The sequence below is a fragment of the Ostrinia furnacalis genome, unplaced genomic scaffold, assembly GCF_004193835.3.
Source record: "Ostrinia furnacalis isolate ACB-3 unplaced genomic scaffold, ASM419383v2 OfSCF3139, whole genome shotgun sequence".
NCBI classification, from domain to species: Eukaryota; Metazoa; Arthropoda; class Insecta; order Lepidoptera; family Crambidae; genus Ostrinia; species Ostrinia furnacalis.
The window spans coordinates 178,286-199,289 of NW_021133378.1; positions in this window are offsets into that span (position 1 = coordinate 178,286).

Here is a 21,004-nt window from a genome sequence, read left to right on the forward strand (position 1 = left end):
CACTCTCTTTGCGAGGTATTTTATTTAAGTTAAAAGTTATGTAAATGCTACTTTGAATTTTGATATTTACCCAAAACTTTATTGTTACTGAATTAAAAATTATGTTGCAACTCACTTAATATTTTATCAAATTATTTAAGTAAAAAAAACGTAAAAGCTTATGTAAAATTATTATAAAAAATGAAAAAGTACTTAGTTTTAACATTATTACTTAAATATGCAAAAATGTTACTTATTTATAATTTAAGTTGATACTGAAATTGTGTTGAAATTAAAGTATTTATTGTACAGGTATATTGACTATTTTTTCACAAAAGACCTACTAAACTCTAAATCCTATAATGGACTACAGAGGTGCAATGCTTGAGGTATGGGAGCGACACGTGAGGTGTTACACATAATTATAGTTCCAAAATACTGAACTGTCCTATCCATGACATTGACAGCGGGGCGCCACCGTCAATACCGGATCGCTGGTTCCGATTTTTGCCATGTTGGAAACCATATAGTTGAACGATGGTAGCGCCCCCCTGTCATTGAGTTTGGTGGGACAGTTCAGCGTGGGTCATCTATTATATGACGTGGCAGAGCATACAAGTCTGAAGCACATCTGAAGTCTCGCTGACGTTTGACGTCACAGAAACACCATCCTGTGACCGCTCTCATACCTCAGGCACTGACATAGTTCAGCACTAGAGCTATAATTTGAAAATTTTAATTAGTATTTTACCTCAATCTGACCGATTAGTTTCCAAGGACAAAAAAACAATACATCATAATTGGATAAATGTTTTCTTTAATAAGAAGTACCTACAATAATTTACTTTCCCAAATATATCTAATACTTATTATTATAAATGCGAAAGTAACTGTCTGTCTGTCTCTCTTTCGCGCCAAAACCACTGAACCGATTTTGATGAAATTTGGCATAGAAAAGTTTGAGTCCCGGGAAAGAACATATTTAAGATAGTTTTATCCCGGTTTTTGAAACAGGAACGCGCGTGATAATGTTTTTCTGTGAAAGACAAAGTTCCACGCGGGCGAAGCCGCGGGCGGAAAGCTAGTCGTCACACATAAACAGACAAAATGAAACTAAATAATTGCAAATAAAGTTTATTTAATATTTGCGCCAAAAACCCACATTACGATATAGTCAATGTGAAACATTTGCACAAAGTCAAAATATCAAATGACCTGCATTTTTACAAACGTCTTAACATTATTGTGTCTGTGACACATTCTAGGTATAAAAAAGTCACCTGCGGGTCTAGTCAAAACGCACTTTAAAATCGCAAACCCATCGCAAACCAGTCGCAAACAAATAAACAAATCGCAAAAGAGGTCGATAACAAAAAAGGCTTAGTCAAACGGCAAAAAATCGAATCGCAAAGCCCTACCTATCGATGGGTACTTCTCATCGCCACGGTTCTCATCGTCACCTTCGTGGCGAATTTTATTTCTAACTTATTTCAACTTTTTGTAAACAAAAATTGTAGCGCTTGATGTGAAGATTGTATTCTCAGTAAATCAGTTAAATAGTGAGTCTCGTTTGGAAGCTTTAACGTTTTGAATTTTTTGATGCCACGAAAGTGATTCTGTACTTCACAGCAATATTTTTTTCAAACTTTACTACTGTAAATGACTCATAAGTGTTTATAAAACATATATTTTTTTCTTATTTTCATAGATAAATAGCAATAACATAATATAAATAGGTACCTACTTAAATACAAGATAAAATTTTACCGATTACGTCACCTACTAAGTTACAAGATTCTACGCAATTGGTTTTAAGGGTGACACTGGTGGCATTCTGAAATGCTAAAGAAGCAAAAAACGGATTATCAGTACCTCAATAAAAAAGAACTCTAAATGATTATTAGTCCCTCAACAAAAAAGAACTCTAAATGATTATTAGTCCCTCAACAAAAATATATTTTTTATTAAGACCAGAGGGCCTCGTATTTTTGTTGTACAACTTTTAACTCAAACTTCAGATTAAAATCTTACAAACAGATACAGACAGACATAAAAAATACGAGGCCCTTATTTTTTTATTGATGTACTGAACTCTACTAAGGCACCACGTATAATTTATTAGTTATTAAAATAATTATTATAAAAACATGAACACCAGTCACTATATTTTAAAATAAACCAAAGCAAGAAATCACTTTCGTGGCCTAAAATCACCTTCGTGTATAAAACACCACGAAGGTGATGCCACGAAGGTGACGAAAATTTTAGTTTTTTATAAATTATCCTTAAATTTGAATTTAACGGTTCAAGTCGAATACTACACAAATAAGTGTAACATGTTAAGTTTTCAATGGCAAAGTTTCAATTAAATTGTTTAAATTTTAGAGGTAGAAAATATTGTTCAAGCAGTGGTAAACACAACAAGTGTTAGATTGTTGTTGGCTATTGCAGCTCAACAAGGGTTTAAAATAAAGCAGTTCGATGTGAAAACAGCATTTTTATATGGGGAATTAAATGAAGATATTTTTATGGAGATACCCTTAGGATACAACATAAAGGACAAAGAAAATAAGGTGTGTAAATTAAAGAAAAGTTTGTACGGGTTGAAGCAAGCGCCACTTATGTGGAATAAGAGGTTGACGGAATTTTTGAAGAAATTGGGATTGATACAAATGAAATTAGATCCATGTGTGTTTCATAATAAAAATAAAAATATATACTTAGCAATTTACGTAGATGATGGTATTTTGATTGGTAAGGATGAGACATGTTTAAATAAAATAATAAATCAATTAGAAACGGAATTTGAAATGCGGAAATTTGATAAAACTGAAAAGTTTATAGGTTTTGATGTGTTAATTGAAGAACATTTTATAAAAATTTTTCAGGAAAGTTATATAAATCAACTTTTAGATAAATTTAAATACAAAAGCTTAAAAGATAGTAGTCATCCAGATATTTTGATAGATACACATCAAGAGGGGAAAGGTGGTGATGATGATGTGCATCGTTATAGGCAATTAATCGGCTCGTTGTTGTATTTAGTGAACAAAACAAGATTAGATCTGTCGTTTCATGTTTTTGGGAGTTAACTTGAAATTTTAATTTTAAGTTAGTTATGTAAGGTGTTTAGGTTAATTAATTCAAAAGTATATTTGTTGTATGGTTGTATTGGGTAGGTTAGTTAAGTTGGGTTTTAAGGAGTAGATAGGTAGTTGTTATGATTATATAAAGATAAAATTCAGAGGGGATGTTAGGATATAGAATTTTATCATGAGATGACATGTTGCTGGCAGGTTTTATTTTAAAAGTAAACAGCATTAGAATAAAGTTTGAAAATAATGACAGGTGTAGACAAGCAAGAAAATGTGACATTGTATCATTGTATTATTGAATTTCGATAGAGTCAGTTGTAAATGGTTTAATATTTAATATGTAATAGATTTTGATATTGTTTTAATAATAAAGTGTGTGTGAAGTATTGAAGTGGCGTTATTATGATTGAATAACCTCCCAGGAGTTGTGTAGAGAGGCACACTCCTCGAACACAGTCCACTATGAAAATTGGCTGTGGTTTGTTTCAACCCCTCCATAGCAAGTGGACAGATTCGCAACTGGACAGATTCTCAACTGGACAGATTCTCAGGTGGACGGATTAGCAACTGGACAGGACATGTACAGTCCATAACATAAAAACAACCTCCTGAAACCTATTTTAAAGTTTTTTGTCACTTTGTAAGTGTTGAATTTTATGGAATTGGGAAAGAAGTACCGAGTTTGAAGCGTTCATGAGCAGACATTGCAGTTGAATATTCAAGTTCAAATTTGATTATTGATGAATAATAAAATAAATCCTAGTAGCTCGGTTGATGGTTTCATTTAATTTATTTAAACCAGGTTACCTATAATAATATGTTTTCGTTAATTTATGAAAATATCAAATTAGCCCGTAATCCTGAATCCTGATATAGCCTGACCAGGAACATAAAAACCCTGGCATAGAGGCGCCTCAATTGTATTTGATAGTGCAACACTGAGTACAGTCGTACATGTGTTAAATTAATAGGCTAAATTTATGTATCAGGATTCAGGATTACGGGCTAATTTGATGTTTTCATAAATTACCGAAAAAATATTATTAAAGGTAACCTAGTTTAAATAAATTAAATGAAACCATTAATCGAGCTAGTAGGATTNCTACCATGCCCCAGTCTCTACTGACAGGTATTAGGCATCCCGAAAACCGGGAATATCGTGTGAACATACAATTGGATATTAATCCGAATCCCAAGTACGAACGGATCGGTTTTCACTTTTCTTGGAAAATTGATACATCGACAACAGTCGGCGAAACAAACCATCGCACTTAACCCTCCTTATTAATAAAAAGTGACACCTAGGATGAACACTCGATTAAAATGACATTTCCATACTACGAGTAAATGGCAATTAAGCCAGAGTTTAATGCCCGTTTTCACCATCAATCTCTAATTTTTAAGTGACCCCTTTGAAAACAAGATTCCTGATAAGTGTTACCCATAGGGGTCACTTAAAAATTAAGGATTAATGGTGAAAACGGGCATAAGTGTCCCTTTTATTAATAAGAGGTTATAGGTTTTGATATAAAACCTTGTCATTGCATGCTCCCAGCATAGCTAAGAACGTTGGTGCACTATAATACGAGGGCGGCACTGAAAATTTCGGGAATCAAGGAAGTGAAACAACATTACTATTTAAAAATGTATTTATTGCTTTTTAAAGTATTCTCCGCGAAATTTGACACATTTTTCCATACACGAAACCAATCATTGAAGCAACCATTGCATTCGGAAGTTTGGGTCTCCAAAATGGCCGTTTTGTAGGCTTCCACAGCTTCTTCAGGTGATGAAAATCTCTGACCACGCAATTTATTCTTTATTTAAGGGAAAGTATAGAAATCATTAGGGCTTAGGTCGAGGCTGTACGGCGGATGGACTAATAATTCTATGTTTTCTTGCTCTAAAAACTCCTTTGTTCAGTGCGCGGTGTGAGAACTCGCATTGTCGTGATGGAGGATGATGCGGCGGTTGCAGTTCTCTTTACGGAGTTCAGAAACGACCTGTGGCAAACAAATGCTAGCATACTAATCTGCATTAACCGTTCTTTGTCCCCCAAGAGGAATAGTCGCAACATGGCCGGTTTTGGAGACAAACGTGGCCACCATTTTTTTTGCAACACTCCGTGAACGAACAATTTTTGTTGGCTTTAATTCATTTTCGAACACCCAAACTCGTGACTGGTTTTTTGTTTCGGGTTCGTACGCGTATATCCATGATTCGTCACCTGATACGATGTTGTATACAGCATTTGAGGATCCTGCATGTAATCTCCCGAGAGTTCTGACGCACCAAGTAACGCGAGCCGCTTTTTGCTCTTCACAGAGCGAATGCGGTATCCATCGGGAAAACAACTTTTTTACACCTAATTGTTCATGCAAGATTATTTGTATTTGACTCATGCCAATGTCTAAAGTTGCCTGAATTTCGCGGTATATCACATGTCGATCTTCTTCAATCAGCTTACGCACAGCATCAACGTTTTCTTAGGTGACTGCAGTTTTTGGACGACCTTGACGGGGATCATCACTGAGCTTGACACGTCCACGTTGAAATTCAGGAAACCAGCGATAAATTGTGGTTTTGGATGGGGCTTCATTACCAAATGCAGAAATCATCCGGTCAACACACTGTTTTTGTGTTAAACCACTTCAAAAGTCATAATAAATCATCGCTCTTGAATTTTCTCGAGTCAATTCCATTTTCTCAACGACTAAACAAGTTTGACAAGACCTTGTGATACGACCGAGAATCTTTTTTTAAATAAATAAATGGTATACGATTTTTAAAACCCTGGAGTTTGCAATTAAATAGATTTTAATATGACTGGAACAGTGGAAATATTCCATTCCCGATACTTTTAGTGCAGCCCTCGTAAAAGGTTTTGGTATAAACCTAGAGTGCGACGATGGTTTGTTTCGCCGACTGTTTATTTGTTCGATGTTTCGAAGGCTGAGTTGCACCACCTTATTTTAACCGTAACATTAACATTAACCGATGCTTTTTGTATGGAGTTTGACAGATTTTTGACGTTTGTCAAAGATAAAGTAAGATGGTGCAACTCAGCCTAAATAACGAGCATCATACTTCGATACCTAAGTGTGCCTAAGTTGCTCCCCATACTAGCTGCGACACGATGTTCGAACCCGCAACTGTTTGCTTTTACTAGGTCACAAGACAATTATTGGTGATTTTTACTTTCATTGCTGTTAGATACTAATATCTAACTTACTTATCAAATCGAAAGCGGCTGCCTTTTAACCCCGTCGCCGCGCCTCCAGGACAATTTGATACACTACAATTAGTTTTCCTTTTATTTACCTTTATCGTTAGATCCAAATCGAATATTATCAACTTACAAGAACTCTCGGAGGCTTCCTTGAAGTGCCATATCTCCGCTCGTAATAACTACTTGTAGTTGCCATCACTGAACCCACACCACACTACCTACACTTCCCACACACACTCCCATCTATTTTTGTAGTAAACACAAATATCTAAAAAAACTACAAAAGTAGTCTTCTTTAACTTAACATAACAAAAATATTCCTCCATTTAGGCTCTTTCACTGAAAACGATAATTACAAAGTCATGTTTCACTTAGACACGTAACATTCAGTAAACTTTATCTAATTTTATCTAGTAAGTATGTAGTAAAACTTGTAATCGCTAACTGAACGTCTGTATCGTTGTACGCGTAAACTAAACTAGCAATTATCTCATAATACCAAAAGGCTAATCGAGATAATTAAGTGGCCGATAATGTTGAATCAAACGAGAGCCACTAAAGATAAACAACCGATATTGATAGGCTAGAAACAAGGCCGACCTTTATTTTTATTCTTTCAATCCAGACGGATTTATTGTCTGCAAAAATACGACCAAAATAGCGTAGGTGATCCTCAGATATTCGGTCAGACAACGAAATAAACTGATTTGAATTTTCAGTTATTTTCTTTTTTTTTGGGATCTTTTACGACACGATCTTTTATTGAATTAATGTGTAAACTGGTATCAAATAGCGTATCCTATCCTTACAAAATGCAAAATAGCTTTAATTTGAATATTTATTTATTCTATCATAATTTACACATTTCATAAACTAAGTTCTCTATATACCTAAATACACTGGTCATCACAAAAATCGACCCTCCCGCGACCGACAAGCACTTTCAAACGTATGCATCCCCACTTCCCACTAATATTGGCACCATTTAAAAGCATAGTTCTAAACTTCATTTCATTAAACGAAAGGTTTTTACCCCAAAAACGTATCTGTAGAAGAATCCAGAATCTTCAAAAAATAGGTACTTAGTTACGATTGAGCCAACTTTTATGGCTATTATAGGTAAATCTGTTAAGTTGGGATTAATCGCTATCAATCCGTTAAAGAGGACACGTGAGATCATTATTTGGTTTTATAACAATAAAAATTGGTCTAATTGATCCCAGAGGTGAGCCCAAAGTGAGGTCTTTTTTCAAGTCACATTTATTGTACCTATATACCTATATGTTAATCGGTTAAATCGTTTATTAAGAAATTAAATGTGTTTTTCTTTAAGGATATTTATTGGGCTTTCAAATAACACCAATATTGTTGGGGCACCATGATTGTGTCAGTAGAAACTAGTTTTCCTGTAAAACGTAGGTGGGCCGATTTTTGTAATGACCAGTACCTCTAGTAGGAAAATCTTTCGAGTTCGTTTCGTTGCGTATTCAAAGTGTCATCGAAAAATTTTGTATGAAAAATTAAACAGCGCCCCCTATATTATAGCCGCCCTAGGGGGCGCTGTTTAATTTTTCATACAAAATTTTTCGATGACACTTTGAATACGCAAACGAAACGAACTCGAAAGTTTTTCGTACTAGAGGTACAGTATAATATAATATTATAGAAGATCATCGAAGTTACAGCAGTTACAGTTAAATCTAATCTACGACTAGCGAACCTATATTTTAAGGAGTTAAAACTTATTGAGTATTGAGTATATAAAATCATTTTATGTTCAATACACGCTGCATTTCGTCTCCATCTCGTATTCCCGTGTCCGAGCAAGGGCTGCCAGCTAGTAATTTGAAAAAAAAACAGTAGGTCACAAGGAAATTTTCTTTCAAAACGCGTTAAAAAAATAAAAAAAAACAACCGAATTGAGAACCTCCTTTTGTTGAAGTCGGTTAAAAATCATTGTTTGGATAAGTTGTCACTTTATCGGAAGCTATATTAAAATTGAAAATCTTCATTCACGTCTCACAGTCACAAGACATGTTTTCAATGTGTGATTTGCACATTGTGTTAAATTGATAGTTTTTACTTTAAGTTGTTTGATTCTTAGACAAATAGGACTACAGTCAATACTGTGCTAGGCTAGGAGTAATAATAAACTTAACCTTTAACTATAGTCGTGAAAAAATAATCACACTCCCATGGACGTCGGGTCTCACAGACCCCTATCTAAAATTCTTCATAATTTCATATCTGAACCAATTGGAATTTATCAAAGAGTTGATATATATCTAATAACTAGTAATAAAGGATCTAGTAGTAAATGTAATCAATTTTTAATCATTATTTAATTATTTTTTGCCAAATTTAAAAAACATAGACATTTTTCAGTGTTAATTGACTTGGCATCACATATAGGCTCCTTAATTACAGTCGATTAATAATAAATCAAACTAATATTTTTTTCCTTGCTAATTAATAAACGTGTAACACAAAAACATGAACAGAATTTCTGAAAGACATAAAATAAAAATTTTGACAAGGGTTAAACTTACTAAAATTACAAACAGTGGCCTAGAACACTAAAGACAAATTATGTCTACAGGCATGACTGTTATCTTTCTTTGAGAGCTTTGGTAGGCAAAATATACACCATTCAGAATCGGAATCTGCAGCAATGATACCTTCAAGACATCTTAAACTCAAAAGAAGGATCGTCTACAAGTAAAACCTTACTTCTGGAATTTTACTTAGATAGTTGGGCTAATGATATAGCTGATGTTCTCAGATACTTTCTACCATTATGTATTCTTTAACTAAAACAATTTACGACATATTATAATGATCTATAAAAAAAATATAGTTGACAAGTCACATCCATACAAGTATGTTTGTATGGAAATTATAGTCATCGGGTCTCCCAGACCCCGATAAATTTTTGGATGGTTATTACTCGCGTAATAAGTGCTGGAAGACGCGATTTTATGCCTCCTCGGTCCAAACACAGTTAAAACTGAAGCTACTGAGATGGTCGAGAGCAGCACGTGGCGGGAAGGTATTTAAACCGAGAAATTGAAAAGGGGGGTGGGCCTCTGAAACCCGACGTCCATAGTTAAAGGTTAAGAGAATTGAAAATTAAAGAAAACTACTATCATTAAATTTTGAAACGTTTTAAAACTACAATTAAATAAAAGTTTATCGATAGAAAATTAACTTGAGTGTAGTGTCTCCTGGCCCAGTACCTCTAGTAGGAAAAACTTTCGAGTTCGTTTCGTTGCGTATTCAAAGTGTCATCGAAAAATTTTGTATGAAAAATTAAACAGCGCCCCCTATATTATAGCCGCCCTAGGGGGCGCTGTTTAATTTTTCATACAACATTTTTCGATGACACTTTGAATACGCAACGAAACGAACTCGAAAGTTTTTCGTACTAGAGGTACAGGAGACAAAGGTGAATGAATAATGAGGTCTCTTCAGAATTAACTGAATGGTCAGCTGTTTTTTCACTATAACCAGCTTTTAAACTCCACATTCAAGTTAATTTACCCAGGAGTCCTGGGTCCTCCTAATTTTCTGGATCTTTTAATATGTTCTGGTTTGGCTGGTGGCACCCCTCCTATGCCACCCTGTACCGTGATGAGACTCGTAGCGGAATCTGTTAATTGAATCCAACAAAAATCAAAAATGTCCCCCCACCTCTTCGCGGCTTCGCAATGTTTTAAACGACCGATAGATGGCGTAAGAAACATGATTTTGACAAGGGTGAGGGACGTGAGGGTGCTAGTGCTACGTAGTTAATATTTTTACGGGTAGATGTCGCTTTATCCGTACATTAAGATCAAATGGAGATAAAAAATTTACATTTATTTATATTTTAATTTATTTGTAAACTATTTGCTCAGCTTAAACAAAATAAAAAACTCAAAAAAAAACTAATTTGGTCTAAAATTAACTCCCAGGAGATCCAGCCAGGGGAAGACGTCTGTACGAAAGGGAAGAGATACTTTGCTGCCTGCTCTGCTATGTACGTGTGGTCGACTGTACACACATTAGACCCAAAAAATATTTCAGGTTACTTTTATTCAGATGAAATGGGATTGTGACTGGTGTGTTGAAGAAAGGAAAGTCATTAAATATCGCTTGTTAATTATTGCGTATTATTCCATGTAATGTATGGATGAATTTCCTGAATTTCAGTGTAAATAGGTATTAGAAATAATATTGCCCACCTCTACGCGTTGTGATAAAATACTATTTTTTATTTTGGTCTATGTGTCATCCCGACAAATGGTAGGTATTTTAATATTGAATAGGGTGAATTAATGGATTAGTATTAAAACTACAATTTTGATGTACATGTTACGTAGACGTTCATATTTATTATTAACGTTTGTTTCATATAAATAACATCAATAACACTACTGAATCAAAATAAGAAGAAGACAACTTAACCAAAACTGAGATGAATGTATAAAGGTTTTAGGTAAAAAGAGAAAATAAAGGTAAAGATTAATTGATCTAAAAAATTTATTATTGAATGAGGCGACTATGTGCACATTGAAAACACTTGTTATATTACAAGACAACTTGTACAGTATTTACAAAACCCTCGATACACTATCCGCCCGCACGCCAGGAATAGCTCATCCGCTTAATCTAACTGCTGTACATAAGTAGTTTGTACAAGTTACTCTTACATAACCACTAACAATCTAGTTTTAAAAACAATGGAAATATTGATCGTAATACTTATACGGATAATGGTATAAGAATTTAATCTCTTATCTCTAATACTTAACAGATTATATCGGCTACAATATAAATAATTATGTTTATGTGTCGATTTCTCTATACTAATGACTGGTACGAGTCGCTCAGCCATGGCTTTACGTCTAACATTGAAACTGCGACTGTGGCACAATCTAACAGTACCATACAAACACATATACATACTCGGCATTACATAAATACCACAAACCAACACTGAGCTACCGGGACGATCTGTCGAAGCTTTACTACAACTAATCTAGTAAGTAAAACCTGCTCACATTTGTGGGATTCACGTAAGCGCCAACGAACACGAGGATCATACACGCTATCAACGTCTCTTATACTGTATTAACTAAATTACAATTCCATACAACTCTCTTACAATAGTCAACACTCAGTAAACGAAAATACTTTATATAAAACCATGCGCTTAAAGCACGCTAAATAACATCGTTTTCTATAGTACCAAAATCATTACGCACGTTTGTTAAAATATCAAAAAAGTACATACATCATTTATAAAAAAATATTTTATAAACACAAGAAAACTCTTATGAAACATATGTACAATTCAAAAAGTTTTTAATTCCTCCCAATCGGAATCTCAAATACAAAATTATGCTAAACATACAATATACATAAAACAAATCACAGTTACAAGGTAATGATGGACAAGTTTGCAATGTGATGTTGTTTCGGACTTGCGATTATTGTGCGTCAAGAGCGGGATGTATTCGTCTAATATACTAACAATAACATGATACAAGAGCAACAGAGTGAATATTTTGCTAGTGTAACAATGTTTGGAGCGGTGCAACGTACAAGACTGACACCGACATCCGTAACATGAAAAAACAAAACTGAAACATTCTGTAGAGCAAATAATAATACAGCAAACATTGACATTCAACAGTTCCAATCACATACATTCATTAACATCGATAGGAAGACTTGCTAAATGTGATTTTTGTTGTTTCCATATTACTTACATAATAAGCATTTACTGACGAACTCTCTGATACCTTGTGTAAAATATCTTTGTTCGGCATGGGACAGCGGTCGTCCAATCGTACACTTACATCAATAAGAATCGCATAGTTATTCTCTTCTTTAGACACCAATTACGACTACTACACTTGTGACGAGCGCCTACGCTATAGTGGTTTATTAACATTATAAGTTATGGTTCAAAATAAATTAATATTTACAATAAACACCTTTTCCCTAGGATCCGAAAAAAATTAAATATCAAAGTCATCATCATACATAATAATTACATGTTATAACAAAAAAGACAATTGAAATCTAAAACTGGTTCTATGTGTTATTTTTGATATTGAGCACCCAGGAGCTTCAATATATTTATAATTTTAGAAAATTATTTATCTTAATCTACAACTTTAATTATGAATATAATACAGTTTAGTCATACATTGTCTATGATTAAACACTCAAACATCCTTATTATTATTATACATTCTTTTTACAATAGTTTTTTTTACAAAAAATGTCAAAAAGTTAATGTGTTAATTATAATTAAGCTCTAATTTGGGGTTTAGAAATTAGTAATTTAACCACAGACAAAGATGAAGTGAAACAGTTGTTGTACAGATCCAAATTGAATCGAGGGATTTTAGAGTTTATTAAATGGAAAAATATAACCCGGAAGCTATATTCAACAAAGGAATACGGATTTGATTTTATAACGTGGTCAAATTTAGTTATCAATTTAAAGATTTAGTTTTCTATACTATTGAAACTTTCAACGATTGTGTGGAAAAAAGAGTGGTACAATAATTAAACGCTAAGCTATAATGCTAAGCTCGCAAACATTCGACTAAATTAATCATTATCGAATCAATTACCCTACAACGTGTCACTATGATAGCCGCTCATTTAAACAAATTTTATTATCCTATCATAAATAAATATATATTTTTAAATTTATGGTAACAAAAGTTGCAATTCTTAATGCATGATCAATGACTTATTGAGTACTTACTGAAAGAAGCATATTTTTACAAGTTATCTGTAGCGACCTGCCAGCCGAGTTGCGACTCGGCGCGGCGGTCTCGCCTCGCCATACCGAGCCAACAAGGGAGGACAAGCTAACATTACTCACTAACACGACTCTACGAACGCAGTAAAAATACTCAACTGCGAATTATTTAGCCAATATTATAATATTTATTCTGTACAAGCTTAAATGTAACTGCAAGATGCACTCACATACACTAAATAGTAATTTTATGAATATAAAGCTCAGTAACTCATTATATTGGACCAATGATTAAAATTAAATTATTCGTTTCTGTAATTGAGTGCCTATGTGCTATGTGCGAGGGCACGACCGCGTAACAAATGGGCGTGTTGCACTGTAATGGAAAAACGCCCAAACATTGCATAAAGACAACAGAAGTATTCTTAAAATCATTCATCGGCTGCAAAGCTTAAACAGTTTACTCAGCGAACTATAATACTACATATTTAATTTAATTAGATCTACTAAAATACTAACAATAGAACAAAAAATATTTGGCTATTATTTTTGTGAAATGATGTTTATATAGGTAGTGTAAATTAATCTTGCTATATAACATTTCGTTATAATATGAATTGAGGCTATTTCGTCAACGATAAATCTGTGCAGATTAAGATAACTATTATATATATGGAAACATACTAGAAATAACTATTGTATATATGGTGCGTCTAGCGTGACCGTGTAAACAAAGTTCCAATTGTGAAGCTATCAATAAATCGAGTAAATACTCTAAATGCATAACTTGGAACCATCTGCGAAATACTTTACGGCCGGCAACGGAAACGTAAACTACTTGCTAAAATTTAGTTTAGCAGTAAAAAACATACAAAAGTATAAAAAAACATATTACATCCTAAATACTCATATATATTATAGCCATACTAGACGCGTGAAGCAATATCTTGACAGACGAGAACAGAAACTAAAGTCTGATCAGTAAAGAAACAACGTCACGTTGAATCATTCGCTAAACCTAAGCGAGCATTCTGCCCCGCATAAATTAATCTGATCACCTAATAATTCAATGAACTAGAGGCCAAGCGGAACCCGGTTATTATCCTATATTCTTGTGACAGTGTCCGAATGTCCTGATTGATTTAATGTTGTACCATTGCATTATTATCATCCATCAATACTGTCTGTACACGAGAAATTGAACCTAACAAGATCAAATACAATAACTATATCTTTTATTCATTTAACATGTTAAATATTTGTATCTATGAACGAGAACGAGGTTTACGAGTCGACTTGTATTTGCGCGATGTAATTGTCGGTCAGCCCATACCGTTACAAAAACCATGTGCATATAGCAAGCCAAACCGTAAACGCGTTAGGTGGACACTGTCTCAGCAGTGAAAACGTCGCTATTTACAAGGGAGGAGTTTGTGAGACTTCACTTACGAATGTACACTTAACGAGCATGCACTTAAACCTAACACACCCCGTGTACTCCCACACGTTATGACTATGCGATGAGTATTGCCGAATATTGCACAAATTATGTGTAAACTATGCTTTCAACCAAACAAACGCCCAAATCAGTCAGTATACAATCAGTTAATTTTATTCTTATACTAATTAAAATAGTTGTCAAAATGATATGCAAGTGTTGAAGAAATTAGGTTTTATATAATAATATTATTATGATTTTCATAAAAACTTTTGTATTTGGTTGTAGATTATTATAGAAATAGCAGATAATCTGCTTTGTATGTTTTTAGAGTAGTCAATGCTTGCTTTGTATACAAGCACGGATATATACAATTAAAGGTAAACGATACAGATAAAGACTACTAAAGCAAAAAACCATTAGCTTTATTACAATTGAATGTTTGAAAAAAATTAACTTTGTATTTGATTAAAACTTTATAATAAATTGATATTTTAAAACTTTATAATAAACAATAGCAATAAAAACTCGATGTGAAACACCTAATTTTTATTTTTATTTAAAATGTGACATGCTATAGTAAAACAATTTTTCAATAGTCAAAATTAAAATTCTGACGTCACATGTGCTCGGTAAAATAAAAATAATATGGATTAAAAATTTATTCAGACTCAATTGCTATTAAATAATTACAATGTAAGATTAATATAAAACGCAAGTTGCAATTTGTTAATGAATGATTGTTTCTGTTAATAAGGAGACACAAAATAATTGTAATAATGCCCGTTTCCAGAGTAACTTCAAATTTTATTCTTTGGTACATTCCGAACCTTGAATATAGTGTAAAAACCTAAACGATAATGTAAGATGGGTTCAATGGAGAAGTTTCGTGATGTTGAAAACATTATATTTCACTGAACGGGATTAAAATATATACCAAAACTAAAAAGACGGTGAAGTTTTTTTTTAAATCTATTAAGAAATGGCTGAGAAATAAATTATTTAAATTACCTACATACTTTCGCGTGGAATTCAAGCATAGACGGTGCGTTGAATTCACGCAACCCGTTCTAGTTTTATCCAATGCTTACCACCCACTGAATGACACTATATTATTATGTTAAAGTCTTCTTCTTTTTGTATATGGCCAGGTCTGGGATATGCCAAAAAAGGGTACAAAATAATTTTACTAAGAAAGAATCTTGAGTGACCCTGGCTGAAAAATTAAAAACTACTAGATTTGTAAAAATTGGATCTGTCAACAGCAGTGGACCAGTGGGTCTAGACAAAGTGCAAATTATAATCGCAAACCAGTCGCAAAGTGGTCGAAAAGCCCCTTTTTTGTATGGAGTTTTGACGGATTCGATTTTCGATTCGATTAAAAAGTGCATTTTGGGGGGGCTGCCCCCCTAGACATATCGCACTTTTTGATCGAATCGAAAATCGAATCCGTCAAAACTCCATACAAAAAAGGGGCTTTTCGACTGGTTTGCGATTATAATTTGCACTTTGTCTAGACCCACAGGGGTGATTCACTGGTTGTACTCCGAATGAGTGCTTTGACGTCCGCGATCAAATGGCGCGAAATATTTGTTATGCGCAACTTTGAGGCCATGTATCTTCTTTATTTGTAGAGATATTTTCATAATTATTTCACAATTATTATTGGTTTTACTTATATTTTCAAGTTTGATTAATAGAAAAAAATTAGAAACTTCTCCATTGGGCCCGGTGCTCGCAATCATTTTTTAATTAAATATTTTGAACCTGTCAAACTAGATTTAACTAGGCGTGTGTATTATGGTTTATAACCGCGATGAGTCAACATTATGTACATTTTGAAAATTTCCACTGATGCTTTTCATATTTATTAAGGTAATTAATATGAATATGATATTTTAGATGTTATTATATTAGCCGATATCTCAGCACAGAGCCCGCTCACTACAGGGTGTGCAGAAGAAATACTGTCATATCATTACTATGCCTTGACACTTACGCCTGTATTCACAAACGATACTTGTATATGTGAAGTAGCAAATCGAACGCACCGCGTTGAATAGACCTTTGTGATTGGTTCGTGTGTAACCCTGTGCGTCCACGCGCACTGTGAGACCTCAGTAATGTTTGTGAATACGGACGTTATAGTTGCAGACTTGCCGAATATACAGGGTGACTGGAACTGAACCCGCCATAGCTAATACGCGTATAGAGGAGGTCATTTGCTAATTATTGAACCTTACTTTCTATGACTAAAGTTTTATAGTTTAGGAGATATGACAATTTTTATACTTGTTTCAGATTTTCCCGAAATTTGACCTAAAACCTGCCTAAATTTTTTTTCTCGCATGATTTTAACCGATTTTTTTATTTGGTACTAATATCGAATAAACCTTTAGTCAAATAAAATAAATTTCAGATCTAGATAATGATTCAATAACTNTTCGCATGAGTTAAGTTATATCAAAAGTGTAACTATTCAAATGATTTTAAATTCACCGAAATGACATTTCCAATTCATAATCATTATAAAACATTTAAATAAAATTTCAGCTTGATTGAGTACTGTCTGAGTTGTTAGTTATAATAACCATCGTGAAATTATAAGTTCTTATAACGACAAAGTACATTTAAAGTCATAGATTTTTATTATACCTATAAATGTTTTCATTTAAATAATCAGAGCACCAGCTGTAAACTATTTTTATTTAAATCTCCTTTTCAGAATGTGTTTGAATAATGTATAGTTTGTCGATACAAGAACGTCGATACAGGATCGGTTGACATAATATCGTTCGTGATGCTAAACTACTTTAACACTACTTGTGGTGGTACGAATTACGCATGCGCGACACGTCACGGGCGCGTCCACTCTCAGAGTCGAGTCGTTCTATTGTAGCAGCTAAAACAAACGACATTTATTACTACACACAAATAACATTGAATAACACAGGTAGACACTTAAATCAGAAATGTAGACATCGTTAGAATAATGTAGATCAAAGTTAAACCGGTAAATATACAGGGTGGAAACGATAAGTGATCTCACTCGATTATTTCTAAACTACACAAGATATCGAAAAACTGGTTACTGATCCTGAAAGTGCTTCATAAGCTCTTTCAAACAATACCAATAATAGGTTACAGAATAAACTGGAATTACCCCAAAATTCAATGTTTCCAGCTTCCATACTAAATGTATGGCGATGACACAATATTAGAAGTGTAATTTTTTTTTTGTTAAATAATCAACTTAAAAAGTCGGTTAAATAAACTTGTGACTTGCATCTTATTTAAAATTATTTGTGAAATACATTACTTTTAGGTTTTACTTGCTATAAAATTATCAAGAGATGAGTGCGATAGTACAAAATGTATGGAAGACGGAAACATTGAATTTTAGAATAGATCCAGTTTATTCTGTAACTTGATATTGATACCGTTGGATAGAGCTCGTGAAGCACTTTTAGGATCAGTAACCAGTTTTACGATATCTTGTGTAGTTTTTAAAATTATGTAACTTTACCAAATGTATGGAAGCTGGAAACATTGAATTTTCGGACAGTTCCAGATTATTCTGAAACCTATTATTAGCACCGTTTGAAAGAGCTCGTGAAGCACTTTCAGGATCAGTAACCAGTTTTTCGATATCTTGTATAGTTTAGAAATAATCGGGTGAGATCACTTATCGTTTCCACCCTGTATANAGGTCAAATTTCGGAAAAATCTGAAAAAAGTATAAAAATTGACATATCTCCTAAACTATAAAACTTTAGCCATAGAAAGTAAGGTTCAATAATTAGCAAATGACCTGCTCTATACGCCTATTAGCTATGGCGGGTTCAGTTCCAGTCACCCTGTATAAACGCATTGATAGCCGCCGGCGGCCAGAAATTGATTTCTGTTGTGTCTGCTCGCATTAATATTAATTATAATGACGTTACGCTTCCTAAATCGGTGTTGCTCAACGAACAGTAAGACATGGAGATCTTAATCAAAGTGCCTGTGAAGTAATTTGTCACATTTGGAGTACCCTTTACATGTTCACCGAAGTAAATACGAAAACAAAGGGCGTTTTAGCTCACCACATGTGTTGATGGCTAATAAGGTGCAGCAAGCAATCATTAACGTTAAGGCGATTAGAGTCCTCAATGACCTTGGGCGTTTGACCTTCACGCCGCGAGCAACACCCGCGCACCCCGCACCAAAAACTCCGATTTGACACCGATCAAAAATACACGGGCATAGGTAGATACAGAATAGAAGCTCTTTCTTCATACATTACTGCCTATTATTTTAAACTTAAATTGATGAACCTTGATGTCGGTGTCATTTAACTCAGGCGTAAAGGTATTTAATAAAAATAACAAAATCCATGAACATTTTGCGCGGGATAAAATTTTATTTTATTTTTTGTAAATTTTCTAATGCTTTTGTCGGTTCAGTCGTTCTCGAAATTTGAACAAACCCGACTTTATTACAAGCTTTCAATTATTTGTCTGTCAGACAGATAATTAGAAAATATTAGACTCGACGAAGAATAAACTGAAAATGTATTTGTCTTTTTATTAGAAATCCTTCATCAATTGATTGAGTTAAAATTTCGGATATACATGTAATACGGGTGACAATTCAATATTGTGATGACATGGAGCTGATCTGATGGTAGAGCTGGAATGCCAGTGGCCCCATAGACACTCCGGGATTAAACGATTCCATCGAGTTTAGGCTCGTTTGATTTGTATTTATTTATTATTATACCTAAATAATTTCATTACAATTTTCTAAAAATGCACAAAAACTTAAAAATCTTGAAAACGGTGATATTTTTACTGGGGTCAAAATTGGACGTTAGGGAAACCATGGCGAGGCCTATTGATGGTTGAAGGGTTATCCATTGTTTTTGGGACACCCTGTATAAGCAAGTACCTAATGTTATATAAGTACGCTACTTTGAAAATCATGAGTCTTCAATTCTCTAAGGTAAACTGCAGGGTCTGATGATGGAGCTGGAATGTGGCCATAGGAATAGGCTAGTTTCTTTAAAAAAGACTTTTGGTCCGTCAATTTTACATTATCAAAAAATATTGGACACAGGATATTTTTATTTGTCAATTAAACAAGTAATTACTAAGATATGATGCGATGAAATTCCGCGTGACGACACAAATCGCCACATTTTTAAGCATGCCTTGACGTCATGTGCCTCATCTTCTGAACTTTGGTGCGCTTCATCTCTAAATTTTCATAAGTTTAAAAAAGTGAAAAATACATTTAGAGTTTTTTTTGGTAAGTTCACCGACGGACTAATTCAAACTCTTGCTACTTTCTTGCTTTATCCACGAAACATCCCTATTCTTCGAAATTAATACGATCTACAAACGGAAAATCTCTGCTACTACGCCGCAGTAAATTCCCCATCATAAATAAAAAGATTTTTTTAAAACAAGCTCTTGTATGCTAATAATTTTGGTTTCATGACATGCTCCTAAAATTCATCACCTTATAAGAGGATTTCAGTTTTTATCTGCGAAACTTTTTAATAATATAGGTACGTTTCATGGTTTGGTAATTTAGGGAAGTTTATTTGCACTTAACATGAAAAATATGGTATCAATGTACTGAGTACCTATGCACCTTCAGTGGCAACAACAAGGTCTACTGGGTACCTATAGTCTACTAAAGGCATGAAATAGATTAATTTCACTAAAAATTAAAACCAACTCCAAAACGAATCACCAAAAGGTAGGACACCGACACCGACTCCGAAAATGGCTAATTTTGTAATGAGTATCCAAATTTTTAATAAGCTCTATAGAACAATTCAATACCACTTTATCTTATTTTTTTTTAATGTGACAGGACTGACAGGAGGCAAACGAGCAAACGGATCACCTGTTGGTAAATGATTACCGTCACCCATAGACACCCGCAGACCCAGGGGCGTTACAGGTGTTATTTTTAATTGTGGTATTTTCGCGAAGAAACATATTTAAAATCTAATTCTAATAAGTATGAAAAATATAAATTGTTTTCTTCACGTAAATCGATTAAGTTACAGATTCTGACTAGCTCCTAATTTGGATACTGATTGCAAAGGCCTAGTAAATAAATAACGTAATAATTTTTCTACTTGTATTTATCTAGTGCAGTTGTTTTGGAGTCAATTATAGTTTTTTTACACTAATAGATTCTATTCAGGTAGAAAATAGCGTCTGAGCGCGTCATAATTCAATTGTATCATCTGACTGCACGTACTCTATGAACAATTCTGACATAAAATCTATTGTCGAACAAAAGCTGGGTTGCACCATCTTACTTCAACTTTGACAAGCGTCAAAAGTCTGTCTAACTCCATACAAAAAACACCGGTTATCGCCAAAGCTACGGTCAAAGTTAGGTCACGTCAGGTGGTGCAACTTAGCCAAAGAAAAAATTCATTTTGATCGCTAATGTCAGTTTGTAGCGAGTGACACAACCTCCCCGTCTGAAGGCCAGCG